Below are 14,274 nucleotides of genomic sequence, written 5' to 3' on the forward strand. Positions count from 1 at the left end.
TCTTACTCTGCAAAGGGTCTAGTGGCTTCAAGTTAGGTTTGGCAAACTTTTTCTGTAAAGGGCAGGCTCTTTTGGGTAGATATAGGAAATATTTTAGGCTTTCAGGCCATACAGTTTCTCTTGCAGCCACTCAACTCTACCCTTGTATGGCAAGAGCAGCCATAGATAATATATAAATGAACAGGCACAGCTGTGTTCCCATATAGCTTTATTTATGGACATTGAGATTTGAATTTTATGTAATTTTCACATGTCATGAAATACTACTCTTTATTTTTTCTCTTCAACAGTTTAAAACATGAAGACTATCCTTAGTCCTCAGACCACATAAAAGGAGGCGGTAGGTTAGGATTTGGCCTGAGGGCTGTGCTTTGCTGATTCCAGTTAGGTTCAAGTTGTAACTCTGAGGAACTGTATCACCTATAGAATTAGGGAATTCCGGACACGACTGAGGCGATTTAGCAGCAGCAGCAGCAGAGCTGAAAAGCACCTGAAGCTTATAGTCTAATCTTAATTTTCCAGGAGAGAAAACTGAGGCAGAGAGGGTTAAGTGACTTATCCAAGGTCATTCTTTGAGTGAGTGACACACTCTTACTATTGAGAAAACGTGGGATCAAATGACTTCACTGGTATCTGTGAGTGCACTGACATTTGCACATCTGCTTTAAGGACAGCAGTGGGGAGTACATGGGGGATGTATTGTATCATTTTTCTTTGAAACTGGGACTTAGTATTTTTTGTTGAGGCAAGAACTGAGTCCAAATACAGAGAAATCAGTTCGACTCTTTATTGGTGGTAGAGGTTGCTATCTGGTCAAATGGGGAACAAAGCTTTGAAAAGAAGTCAGTTATCACCTTTCAGAGTAGCAGAGGACTTCCAGGTGGCTCAGAGGTAAGGAATCCACCTGTCGATGCAGGAACCACAGGGACATGGGTTCAATCTCTGATGGGGAAGATTTCCTGCAGGAGGGCATGGCAACCCACTCCAGTATTCTTGCCTGGAGAATCCCATGGACAGAGGAGCCTGGTGGGCTACAGTCCACAGGGTTGCCCAGAGTCAGACAACTGAAGCGACTTAGCAGACATGCAGAGTAGCAGAGGGCTTCGAAGGTGGCTCAGTGGTAAAGAATCCACCTGCCAATGAAGGAAACTCCAGTTTGATATCTGGGCCAGGAAGATCCCCTAGGAGAAGGGATTGGCTACCCACTCCAGTATTCTTGCCTGGAGAATTCCATGGACAGAGGAGCCCAGAGGGCTACAGTCCGTGGCATCACAAAGAGTCAGACACGACTAAGTGACTGAATACACGTGCATACAGAGTAGCAGAACTTCCAGGCCGAGTACAACACTAGGTACATTTCCCCTGCCCTCCTTAGTAGTCCATTAGATTTGGCTTTTAGACAGTGGGTACACAGCATTTCATCACAAAGGCACAAAGATGTGTTGAGAGAGATTTGAGTGGGGAATCAAGACCCCTGCATCCTAATCCTTTTTCAACCACATCATGCTTGCTGCAGAGCCTCTGGAATCTTCCTAAAGATGTAAAACACAGGCAATAGCTGGAGATACTGCCGAAGATGATGGTTGACGCTGGGGCAAGGACTCAGCATTTGGACCTTCAAGCCAAAACATGCCAGGGGACCGCTTTGCCACATATTAATTGCGTCACACAGACTTCAACCTGGCTTCTTCTCCTTTGGCCTAAAATAGACCAACCATTTGACCATTTCCAATTTTGGCAACAAAACAAGAAGACAGCCTTCTCTGCCATCGTATCCCCCCCCGCATTGCCTTTTCCACTTTTCCTCATTGTGGGAAAACAACTAATGAATCCTCATCAGTATTTATGGACTTAGGGATTTCCCTGGTGGTCCAGTGGCTAAGACTGCAAGCTTGCAATGCAGGGGGGGCCCAGGTGCGATCCCTGGTCAGGGAAGTAGATCCCTCATACCACAACTAAGACCTAGCACAGCCAAATAAATAATTTAGAAAATATTTACAGATTTAATAGAAGCTAGCAGTACACATACGTGTGAATTTTGTGGCTTCTTCTAAGCAATTATCCAAGGCTCCCTCGTTGAATCAGCAGCAGGGTCAAGACTATGGGAGGAGCTAAGGCTTCTCCTTTAGCATCCTAGGCACCTCATTTGCCTCACCTCCTCCCAGTTAGCAGAAACTTCAAAATGAGAGCCCCAAATCCTGAGACCTGGTTAGGAGGAAGTCAGGCCAAGGATCAGGCAGATCAGATGGGAGCTCTGTCCCTGACATGCTGCAGGAGCTTAGGAAGCTTCTAGCCTCACCAGCCTCACCTATTTTTCTCTTGCTTGTTCTCTCTCTCACAGGGATACTGTGTGAAGTATCTGTGTGAGTAGGTGAGATAATAAACCAGATTTTCTGAGTTCATAAAGGACTCCCTGGGAATAATTTATGCTGCATGTAATACCTTCTGGCTGCTGAGGTGCTATTTGATAAATGACTGCCCTCCTGCAGTGCTCTAAGTGGAACCCTAGTGACCCAAAAAGAGTTAATACCTCCACCAAGAAATTCACTGACTCCTGGGGCATAATTTACCCTCCAGCAGGATCTGGCCAACCATATGTGAAGTGCTGGGCGTTCTGTGAGAGAAAGTCAGCTTGAGAAATGTAAAGAATTAATACTACAAAAAGCACATTTGCAGACCATTCTTCGAGGAATCCATCATGTAACTTTTTGCAGAACAACCCCTAAGGTAGGTTATTGTTATCCTCTTGAGAGTCATTCTCCAGCCAGTGCAAGATCAGTGCCTAATATACCCAACATAAGTTTAGGGAAGAGCATATTTGTAGAATGACTTCATTATTCAAAAAATAATGGATGAAAGGTTTGAAAGTGCATTTTAGACATCTGAGTGAAAAACAAAAGGTAAAAGTAAGGTAAGTGGAATAAAGCATGGGCTTTACAATGTTGATAGTAGGAATATGACCTATATGTGCTGTGCTTAGTCACTCAGTCGTGTTCGACTCTTTGCAACCCCATGGACTGTAGCCCACCAGGCTCCTCTGTCCATGGGGATTCTCCAGGCAAGAGTGGTTGGCCATGCCCTGCTCCAGGGTATCTTCCCAACCCAGGGATCGAACCGGGGTCTCCCACATTGCTCGTGGATTCTTAACCATCTGAACCACCAGGGAAGCGTGACCTAAATGTAATGGATCGCTTTTTTGTACAAACACAGGAGCACTGACATGTTAAAATGTGATATCCGTTTCAAAATGGTCACCTGAGGAGGCTAAATGTCCTAGTATGCAGCTATTGCTCAAAGCACTTTTAGGATGTGTGGATGTATTTGTTCATCCAATATAAATCGTTCAGGCATTTCCCTTCCCAAGGCCTTGTGTTGGCAGTTGTCAAGGGACATAAAAAGGCATGAACTAGCATTCCCCTATTCAGCAGTGGCAATTAACTGGATTTTGAAGGTGGATTTAATTGGGGGCAAAGACCAAGTCATCTGAAATAAATTCTAGTGATAGAGACTAGAGAGACAGATTTAGAGACTACTCCTCTGGTATAAACCGGTGGTTAATTGCAGTGATGGGCTCAATTCTTCACCCTTCTCTGTAGCCATGCTCTTTGTCGTGTCACTATAAAAGTAGAGTCCATTTCCCCATCCCTTGAATCTGAACCAGCATCGTGACTTGTTTTGGCCACTGAAATGCAATGGTACTGAGGGTTGCCACTTTTGAGCAACCCAAGAGGCCAATATGTTTCCACTGATTCTGTCAAACCTCTGCCATTAACCATGAGAACACGCTTGGGCAAGCCTAATGAAGAATGGGAGACAAATGACAGCCAAAGTCAGCTGATAGCCAGCTGACTCCTACCCTCCCTGTCTCCACCCATGTAAATGAGCCTAGCAAAGATCATCAGAGCTGCCTTTCTGATCACTCCAGAGATGAGCAATAAATACTTCCTGTTGTATGTTACTGGGGTTTTGTGGTTATTACACACCATTGTTCTGGCAACAGACAACTGATAGAGCTTGCAAACTGATTCCAAAAGAGGACCTCACAATGCTGAACAGGAACAACACTGTTCCTGGGTTAAACAGTGTCTCAAGGTGACTGTAGGAGGCTGAAATACACATTTGAGAATACATGTCCCAGTGTTTATTGAGCATCCTTCCGCTGTCCTGCTGGACTTTGTACCCATTATATACAATTGCTTGCATGCATTTGACCAATTATTCTGCAAGGGTAGCAACCATATTTTTTATTTTTGCATCCTTAGTATCTAGCATAAAAATTGTTGTTCAGTCTCTAAGTTGTGTCTGACTCTTTGTGACCATGGTAGCTCCCCTGGTTGCTCGGCTGGTAAAGACTCCACCTGCAATGCAGGAGACCTTGGTTCTATTCCTGGGTCGAGAAGATCTGCTGGAGAAGGGATAGGCTACCCACTCCAGTATTCTTGGGCCTCCCTGGTGGCTCAACTGGTAAAGAATCTGCCTACCATATGGGAGACCTGAGTTCGATCCCTGGGTTGGGAAGATCCCCTGGAGCAAGGGAAAGGCTACCCACTCCAGTAGTCTGGCCTGGAGAATTCCATGGACTGTATAGTCCATGGGGTTGCAAAGAGTCGGACACGACTGAGTGACTTTCACTTTCACTTTGTGACCCTGGACTGCAGCATGCCAGGCTCCTCTGTTCTCCACTATCTCCCAGAGTTTGCTCAAATTCGAGGCTGTTGAGGTGGTGATGCTATCTCACCATCTTATCCTCTGCCGCACATAAATGGTATTTGTTAAATGATGGGAAGAATTTCATTAAAAGTCAAAACTTGCATTGTGTGCTTTTAGTAGCTTTGATCTATTTGTGGCCTGTGTGGTGTGTAGTATGTAATTTAAAAAATGTAATTAAATTATGCAATTATTTGGCTAGATTATACCTGCACATGTTACACCTCTCAAAAGGCACAAAGACGTTTTCATTGATAAGTGATTCTTTCTCCCCTGCCACCTTTAAGCCATCCATTCCCAGGGAACACAGTTACTGGATTCTTATCAGTTCTTCCCAGTGTCTCAGTGGTAAAGAATCTGTCTCCAATGCAGGAGCCACAGGAGATGCAGATTCGATCTTGGGTCAGGAATATCCCCTGAAGGAGGAAATGGCAACCCACTCCAGTATTTTTGCCTGGAGAATCCTTGGACAGAGAAGCCTGGCAGACTACAGTCCATGAGGTCACAAAGGGTCAGACATGACTGAAACGACTTAACTTTTATCAATTCTTCCAGAGAATTTGTAGTCATTACAAAAAAGCTTTTGTCTAGGAAAGAAAGAAAATGTTCAGCTATTATCTTTGAAAAGTCTGCATATTTTACAGCCCCTTTACTTTTGGATGGTTGGTCCTATCGGATGTAACCTTTAGGTCCTTTGTTAGAATTTTGAAAGAGTTATTATCCCTCAGTTTGTTCCTTTATGATTCAGCACTTTCCCTTAGCTTAAGGTTTGAACATTGCTGGAGTGAACACAGCTGTTTGTGTTTACCTCTTTGCTAGTATACTTACTTCTATCACATGAGATGTCAGCCCAGCTCCAAGAGCCTGCTAATTACCACAGAACCAGGCAGCAGAGGGAGCAGATAAACTCAAAACATTGAGTTCTCTGGGTGACAGGGAGCCTAGAGCTCTAATGTCCTAAAAAGAACCTTTTATCATGGAGAACTCCAAGCCTTTACTTGATGATGATAGTGGGGTGAGTGTAATTTTAATTTAAAACTCTTAAAAGCATCTTTATAGACTAGCATGCTGTCTCTGTGTTATAACAGTGCAAAGGTTTATAAACATAGCAAAACCATGTTGGCTGGAATAGAGCTGGCATTGTATCTTTTAAGGCATGTTTAGGGGTTCTATGAAGTGGTTTAAACCAAAGCCACAAGAGTGAGAAAAAACTTATTTTCAGATGGATTTTAGTAGACTACCTGTTCCTCAAATTTATGTGCTAAAGATGCATATTTTTTTTTTTAAATCTATTTTAACAATTAAGTGGTTTAAAAATTTTCCTTCTCATGATTCATGGAATTTCAGGTTCAACTAGTTTTTGAGCACAAAATATGTACTAGGTATTATATGACGTTTGTATATATTTTCTCAGTGAACTATATTGATGATTACATGTAATGTTATTAAGATCCAAGCAAGAAAAGACTTATGAAATAAAATGATGTATTTGCTTTATATCTGCTTTTTGTGATTTGCATAACCTTGATTTACATAATATGGTTGCCCATAATTTTGCCATAGAGGAAGTCTGTATGTTTAGCACCAAATTTAGCATGATTCATTGACACTCATGTAATGGCCATTCTCAGAGAAGAAACACTCCTGCAGCCTGGCATGACTGGGATGTTAGTTTTTTTCTTTATGATTGAGGGACTGTTTCATCAAAATATTTTTTTAAACAGATGTGCTCTGGTGTTTACGGAGGAGAGAATTTAAGCCAGACTGATTAATTAGCAGTTAGTCAAGACATTTCCCTGCTCCTATCTGGGTAGTCTGGGGATTATGAAGCTGTCAGTAGGTTATATTCAGATGATGAAAAAAAAAGACAAACAGCAAACCAAAGTGAACCAAACCTCAGATCACTGTGTTGGGATGTAAAATATGGTGTCCTACATGCTTAACACAGTTTTGATTGGAACATGAGTTTTTTTGAGTGGGCATAATAGTACTAACCCAGGGCTGAGCATACTTTTCCTGTAAAGGGCCAAGTAGTAAATATTTTAGTCTCTGTGGGCCATAGAGTCTGTTTCAGTGACTCTGTAACTGAGGCACTAAAGCAGGCATAAACAATATGTAAATGAATAAGCATGACTGTTTTCCAATAAAACTTTACTTATGGGTATTAACATTTGAAATTTCATGTAATTGTCTTGTGTCACAAAATATTACTGTTCTTTCATTTTTTTCCCCCCAGCCATTTAAAAATGCAAAAGCATTCCTAGTTTGCCAGTTGACCATTTGCCCTGGGGACCATAGTTTGCCATGGACTAAAGCAAAGAGTCTTGAATTTGTTTTAATCTTGTTTCTTTTTGTTTTTTCACACAAGACTAATTCTCTCAAAATCCTAGTTTCTATATTTGTAAAATGAGAGATAATAGTAATTGCGCTATTTCCTTTCAGGATTGTTGGCAAGATTGAACGAGGTCATGGATACAAAAGAATTTTGAAGAAAGTGATGTGCCACACTGATATAAAATATTGACTATGTTGTGATTTGTATCAAGAGTGCATTTGGTTACCAGTAGCTGAGAGCTGGATTAACAGTGGCTGCAACCATGAAGACATTTAGCATTCATTTTCTTGGATATGCGAGGCCCCAGGATTGGTGCTCTGACTCCACGACATCACTTGAGACCTGATGTTTGTGCTCTGGATTCTGGTATTCATGTGTCAGTAGTACCTCCTTTCATAGCGCAGGACTCCAAAAGTCATGTTCTCACAGGACAGTGTCCCAAAACAGGACAGTGTCCAAACAAGAAGGATGAAGGGAATGGAGAGAAAGGGCATCTCTTTCCAGCCCTTTCTGCTTTTATCAAGGAGGAGCATCTTGGCTGAGACTCCCCTAGCAGCCTTCCCTTCACGCCCCAGAGTTGGCTCACAGGTCCACCCTAGCCCAGCCTCTAGCGAAGGAAAGGAGGACTGCTGTGCTCAGCTTGTAGACCAACCATGAAGCCGGTCTCTGGGATCGGGCATAGTGCTGCCTGCACTCACAGGGTTGATCACATTAGTCTCTTCCTTGCTACAAGTCGTGTGGCTGGCATCAGGTTCAGGGAATAGCTGATGAGCTCATTTCCTAAGAACACTCAGATGAATCCTCCACATGCCATGCAAGCTGTCCTCGTAGGCATCTGTAGATGGACACCTACATTGTAGTTGGGCAGCAAGGTCAGGTCTGAGTGGAGGATGGACTCTCCACCTCACTAACCTGAGACAGAGTAGGAGGGAGGAACTCAGGGTTGTCTTCTGGGACATACTAGGGAGAACCAGTTTAATCTTCATCTAGTAAATATTATGATAAAGTGCTCCCAGTCATCCTTTTGAGGAATCTCTTCATTGTAAAATCCAGTGCTGGAGGTGTGTCTCATTTTCAGAAAGCTCAGATTAAAAATCTAGACTCAAAGTACACACATCAGGGGTCAGATAACCTAAAGTTTAAAATAGTCTAGAATTTACCTTAAAATTCCTTTAAAGAGTGAAACACTTTGGTGCACTTTAAATGATTTCATTGGTAAAAATTTGATTTCCGCATAATTAATATATGGGTGTACACATACACACACATCGCTAATGCCTTGCACTGGGATAGATAGAATTATTAATTGATTGAAAAAGCACGAGAAGAAAATCATCACTTATGTGAACTAAATTAAATGTCTTAGGGTTTCAGGGTAACCAGAGCAACAAATGATGTCTCCCAAGGAAGTAAATGCCTACTCTGAAAAGAATTATACACTTTGTTCATCCACTTTGTTCATACAGGTCAGATCTCATTACAATGCAGAGATTCCTACATTGTGTGGGAGGTTGAACCACAGGTTCCCTCAGAACTCTGGTTCTTTCATTCTGTGAGTACCGTTTGACCTTGAAGGTTTCTTCTTTTCTTAAATATGGCAGTTCTGTGATTACAGCAGAAACCTCTTTATGATGAAGTTCAAAGCTCATAGCCTGCTTTGGTTGTTCACTTTTTTCCCTTTCATTTCTCACATGCTCCCTGTTTTCACGGAGTTTACAGCCTGGATGAGGATATCGACATTAAACATCTACTTGATTGTACTGACAGTGCCTAACTCCATATAGATTAGCGCTCTGAAGAAAGGAACAGTGCACTGTGAAAGGAGAGCAAAGGGATCTGACCTTGACTGGGGAATCAGGGAAGGCTTCTTGGAGGGAGCAATGTTTGAGAGGAGAACTGACATGTACATAGGGGTTAATTAGGTGAAAGAGAGTGGGATGGAAAAGGCATTCCTGACGTTGGTACAGCGTGTGTATTTACCGGTCTATCTGTCCAGTCTGACCATCCACCCAGCCATCTACTTACCTGTTCAACTACCTATCCACCCACCTACCCATCCACCCATCTGCTTACACATTTACCCATCCATTTATCCTGTTTTCCCAAACAGTATGGTAATGCAAACAGGTGGAAATTAGCTGCTTTCTAAGTCTGTAAGTCTGTTTTGGGAGATCAGAGGAGTGTTTTTAAAAAATCCTCAGAGAACACTAGGAGGTTATTTTAAGTAACAATAGGCCGTGATACAATTTCAGCCCTTCCTCTTGCTCTTGCTGGAATGGGATTTGCACGCATGTGTGAACACCCAGAGGGAGCTCTCCTGGGGTATCAACTGTGCTCTAACCACCCCCCACCCACAGAATGAAGAGGGTAAAACCCATGTGCCAGAAGCCTGCTTCTGCTTCCCTGGGAACTGTAATTTGCAGTGAAAGATTGAAGTGAAATCCTGCATTAACAGGGAGAATTGATCTAATTTTTACAAGGAATTACTTTTCCGTACCAGAAAGGATCTGCCAAAAAGCAATATTCAATATTAAAAAATGAGAATTAAATTGGTATCTATTTTACATAAAGAAACTTTAAGAATAGTTGCTTGAAATCAGGGGTAGTTTGTGGGCTTGCTTTTAGTGATTAGCAGATTATCCATTTACAGCTGTTGTCAGTTAACCGTAAGTGTTCTACTGAGTTTACAGAACTTTGGCATTAAATTTATACCTGAAGTGAGCTTAGAGATTCAATGTAACGTTCATTTTATACAAGAAATTGAAAGCCAGATAGGTTAAGTGACTTTTTCAAGCCATTAAAAAATTTATGCCTCAACTCATTTCATTCCCCAGGCTTGTGTGCCAGGAGAGGGCAGGCAGGACCTTGGGTCTTCTAAATCCTGGTTCAGCGTGAGGAGCTCTGAAACTGACTCGGCATTCAGATCTTTGAATTGCTTAACTTCTTAACTTTAAAAATTGCTTAACTTCCCTACGTCTCAGTTTCTTCATCTATATAAGGGGATAATTATTGTATCTACCTCATTGTGCTCGCTTCAGCAGGACATATACTAAAATTGGAACAATACAGAGAAGATTAGCATGGCCCCTGCACAAGGATGATGTGCAAATTCATGAAGTGTACCATATTTTTGGGCTTCCCAGGTGGCTCGGTGATAAGGAATCTGCATGCAATGCAGGAGACCCAGGTTCGATCCTTGGGTTGGGAAGATCCCCTGGCGAAGGGAATGGCAACCCACACCAGTATTCTTGACTGGAGAATTCCATGGACAGAAGAGCCTGGAGGGCTGCAGTCCATGGGGTCTCAAAAAGTCAGACACGACTGAGTGATTAATACTTTCACTTCACTTTCAAAGGTTAAAATGCCTGAGAAGAGTCAAGTCTGTAATAAATGCTCAGTGAACGCTTTGCCAACAGAAAAAGGACTGAAGTGACCATGGGTTGGTTCTCAGTGGGGCTTCAAGATGCGAGGCAAGCCTTCTCTGCTTTCTGGTGCCCCTGGACTCTACCGTGAGAAAACCCTGTCCTGGGCAGTCCATCATCCCAGAGAAAGGAAACCGATGGAGTGAATTTGAGCTATTATGACTCGTCACCATGCCCAATCTTCTACAAGACTTTTTTAGGCATCTGCATTTAAGTATGTACCTAGGAGTGGACTTACATTAAAAGCAGCCTAACAGCTTTCCAAAGTGGTTGCACCATTTTATACTCTTACTAGCAATGAAGGAGACTTCAGTTGACCTGCATCCTCACCAACTCTTGATATTGGGAGTCTTTAATTGTAGCCTTTCTGGGGGGAGGGGGGAATGTGATGGTACCTCATTGTTGCTAGCCTACTGAGCTGAGAAGAGTTTCTGGCTTGTTTAAGAACTACTACTACTAACTCTTGAGTCCTCTGTTTCACCCTCAAGGATGGAGTTCAGAAAGTCTGGTGAAGCCCAGACCTTTGTCACTCAGCCTTGCTCATGGGTACTCACTGGTTATTGGCCAGACCAAGCAGCACACACCCCTAGAAATGCTCAGCTAGTTCACTGGATGGTTGTGAACCTTCCAGGTAGCCACACTACTTAAATGCCAAAGCTCCTTCTAAGTAGCATGTGTATATGTGAGTGTAGGTCTTTTCTATACCTTCTGTGTATTTAATGAACCGAAAAAATTCACACTTTTTGGTGGATGAAATCACACTGCATGTGTGTAGCTCACAGATGAGGAGTCTGCTCAGTGTTCTGCAGGGGTGGGGTGAGGTGGGGAGCACAGGTTGCTCCGGTGGCCACTGCAGGGAGCTTTCTAAACCATCTTCCTCTGCCTCTGCTCCCCTTTCTACCTGAACCGTCCATTTTCACCATCCCCCTTCCTTCTCTCTCCTCCCTTCCTCTCTCTTTTCTCCTCTTTTCCTTTCAGCAACTGAACAAGAGTTGAACAAAACATCTGATCACAAATTTGCAATCAGCAGAAAAACCCAAACACCTGAAATGTCATGTGTATGCCCTAATCCCTTCTGAATTTGATACAGACCTGCTTTAGTTCATAGATAATTTTAATGGGTATTATTGAGTTCTATTTTGTCCTGTTATTACTTCATGTTGTTTTTTCCATACTTCTAGATAAGCCTCGTAATTGTGATTCCGAATGTCAGTAGTCAATCATATGCATTCAGCAGCTTGCTGAGCTACTTCATCTAGTAGCTACACAATATTCCAGCATATGGATATTGCAAAATTTATTGGATCAATCCTCTTTTATTGGACATTTGTGTTACTTTCAGTTTGGAGCATTAATGATAATGCTACAGAAAATATATTTTTACCTGATATTTATCTGCCTTTCTGCTTATTTCCTAAGGAGTAATTTCTAGACATAGAAATGCAGTCAAAGGGCAATGAACCACTTAAAATGTTCTTTCCACATACAATAAATAATATTCCAGAAAGACCCAACCAACTTTGTTACTAAAATTAATATATGAGAATGCCTATTTCATAGCAAATGAACACTTTAAAAAAATCTTATAATTAAAACAAAAATCTTCTTTTTAAATTACAAAGCAACACCCATCTGCTACCAAAACCTCAGTCTTACAGAAGTGCATGATTATTTATTTAATATTAGTCTGAAGGTTGAAATATGTTTGGGGAAATACTCTCTGCTTTGCAGGATATTATAGGCAGTGGTAGATTGCTGTTAAATTGGAACTAGGGTTAGGTCAATGATGGTGGGTAAGATCTCCTAGTGTGTCTTTCTCAAAGGTAGTCAGTTACTGGCTTCTACTTCCTTTTTTCCTCCTGTCTTTGTGGTCAAGAGTGCTGTTCCCCAAATCTTTCTGGCTCTGTGACTTCCTGGCACATGGTAGGGTTTCACATGCTGGCCCCCTTGTAGTTGAGTGGCTGTGCTTGGGTCACATGACTAGCTCTGGGCTGTAAGATGCACACGGAGGTGATGTGTGTCACCACCAGCCCAAGTGTGTCATTGCTGGTGTGAGGCCAAGCAGACCTTTCCCCTGCCACATACCTGGCTACAGATGATGGGGGTGTAGTGGAGTGAGAAAGATGCCTTTGAGATTTTGGTAGTATTGCTGTTGCTGCTGCTGCTGCTAAGTCACTTCAGTCGTGTCCAACCCTGTGTGACCCCATAGATGGCAGCCCACCAGGCTCCTCTGTCCCTGGGATTCTCCAGGCAAGAACACTGGAGTGGGTTGCCGTTTCCTTCTCCAGTGCATGAAAGTGAAAAGTGAAAGTGAAGTTACTCAGTTGTGTCCGACTCTTAGTGATCCCATGGACTGTAGTCTACCAGGCTTCTCTGTCCATGGGATTCTCTAGGCAAGAATACTGGAGTGGGTTGCCATTGCCTTACCACAGCATAAACTGGAGTGTTCATAAACTTTATGAACATAAAGCCTGTTCTCAATGCAATACCTTCTGCTCCCTCTCTTCCTCCTGACTTTTATGAGTAATTCATCCATATCCATCATGCAGTCATAAGGCCTTTGCCATGAGCCTAAGGCTTGGGAGTCCATAGAAATGGATTTGAATCTCATATGTTGCAGAATTGTCATAAAATGTTTGTATATAATTACTACTTAATTAAAAAGAAACCCTATCCCAGAGCAAGTAAACCAAAAAGAGGGCTTCCCTGGTGGCTGAGGGTTAAAGAATCCACCTGCCAATGCAAGAGATATGGGAGACATGGGTTTGATTCCTGGGTCAGAAAGATCCATTGGAGGAGGAAATGGCAACCCACTCCAGTATTCTTGCCTGGGACATTCCAAGGACAGAGGAGCCTGGCGGGCTACGGTCCATGCGGTTACAAAGAGTCAGACACAATTGAGGGACTAAATAACAACAAAACCAAAAATAAGCACCTTTGTTTACTGAGGTTCAAGAACAAATGGACTGAATGTTGCAGGATTTGAAGGCAGTAGGAAGGGAAGCGATATTGATGACCAGCTGAGAGAGAGATGGAAGCCTGACCAGTAGGTATCATAGAAGCATCAGTGTCATCTGTAGCTTTAAGCTCCCCAAGGTAATACAAAAAGGCTAAGCCCTTTATTCGGAGAAGGCAATGGCACCCCACTCCAGTACTCTTGCCTGGAAAATCCCATGGACGGAGGAGCCTGGAAGGCTGCAGTCCATGGGGTCGCTAGGAGTCGGACACGACTGAGCGACTTCACTTTCACTTTTCACTTTCATGCATTGAAGAAGGAAATGGCAACCCACTCCAGTGTTCTTGCCTGGAGAACCCCAGGGATGGGGGAGCCTGGTGGGCTGCTGTCTATGGGGTCGAACAGAGTCGGATACGACTGAAGTGACTTAGCATAGCAAGCCCTTTATTACTTAAGAGCCTGCCCGAAGAGTTTTATGCCTTGTGCACAGATAGGCTGTGTGTGTGTGTGAGTGAAACTGTGAAGAAACCACATGCGCAGTGGAAAATAATGCCCCTTTTAAACAAGCTGAGCAGGGCTTGATACAAGGCAGTGTGGTCTTGCTCCTCTGTTTACACAGGAAGCCTTTCATGCAGGCATGATATATGGAGGATTTAAGCCATTGAGATCCTTTATGCTAACAGACCATTCATCTTGGATTTTCCAGGTTTCTAGGTTGTCTTCGAGGAGTACACCATTGGCTCTGAAACTGGCTGATGTGTGGACAGATACATTACAAGTCCCTAAATTATCAAGTTGCAGGAACTTGTCATTATAAGGCTCTAATGGCACCCAGCTCTGCTCCAGCCTCCCTC

The 14,274-nt window shown here is 42.9% G+C and overlaps 1 long non-coding RNA gene and 1 other non-coding gene across 2 annotated transcripts; both read left to right on the plus strand.

Moving 5' to 3' along the window:
- The first annotated feature begins 5,583 nt into the window (after nt 1-5,583).
- LOC147350239 (uncharacterized) lies at nt 5,584-7,242 on the plus strand. The gene is made up of 2 exons (XR_015148670.1): nt 5,584-5,722; nt 7,150-7,242. It is a non-coding gene; the product is annotated as an uncharacterized LOC147350239 (long non-coding RNA).
- Nucleotides 7,243-10,067: 2,825 nt separating this feature from the next.
- On the plus strand, nt 10,068-10,174 carry LOC147350240 (U6 spliceosomal RNA). The gene has a single exon (XR_015149284.1). It is a non-coding gene; the product is annotated as a U6 spliceosomal RNA (small nuclear RNA).
- The last annotated feature ends 4,100 nt before the right edge of the window (nt 10,175-14,274 follow it).

This window comes from Bos grunniens, chromosome 20, assembly GCF_055505025.1.
Source record: "Bos grunniens cultivar Pamir isolate PY7600 chromosome 20, Bosgru_T2T1.0, whole genome shotgun sequence".
In the NCBI taxonomy this organism is placed as follows: domain Eukaryota; kingdom Metazoa; phylum Chordata; class Mammalia; order Artiodactyla; family Bovidae; genus Bos; species Bos grunniens.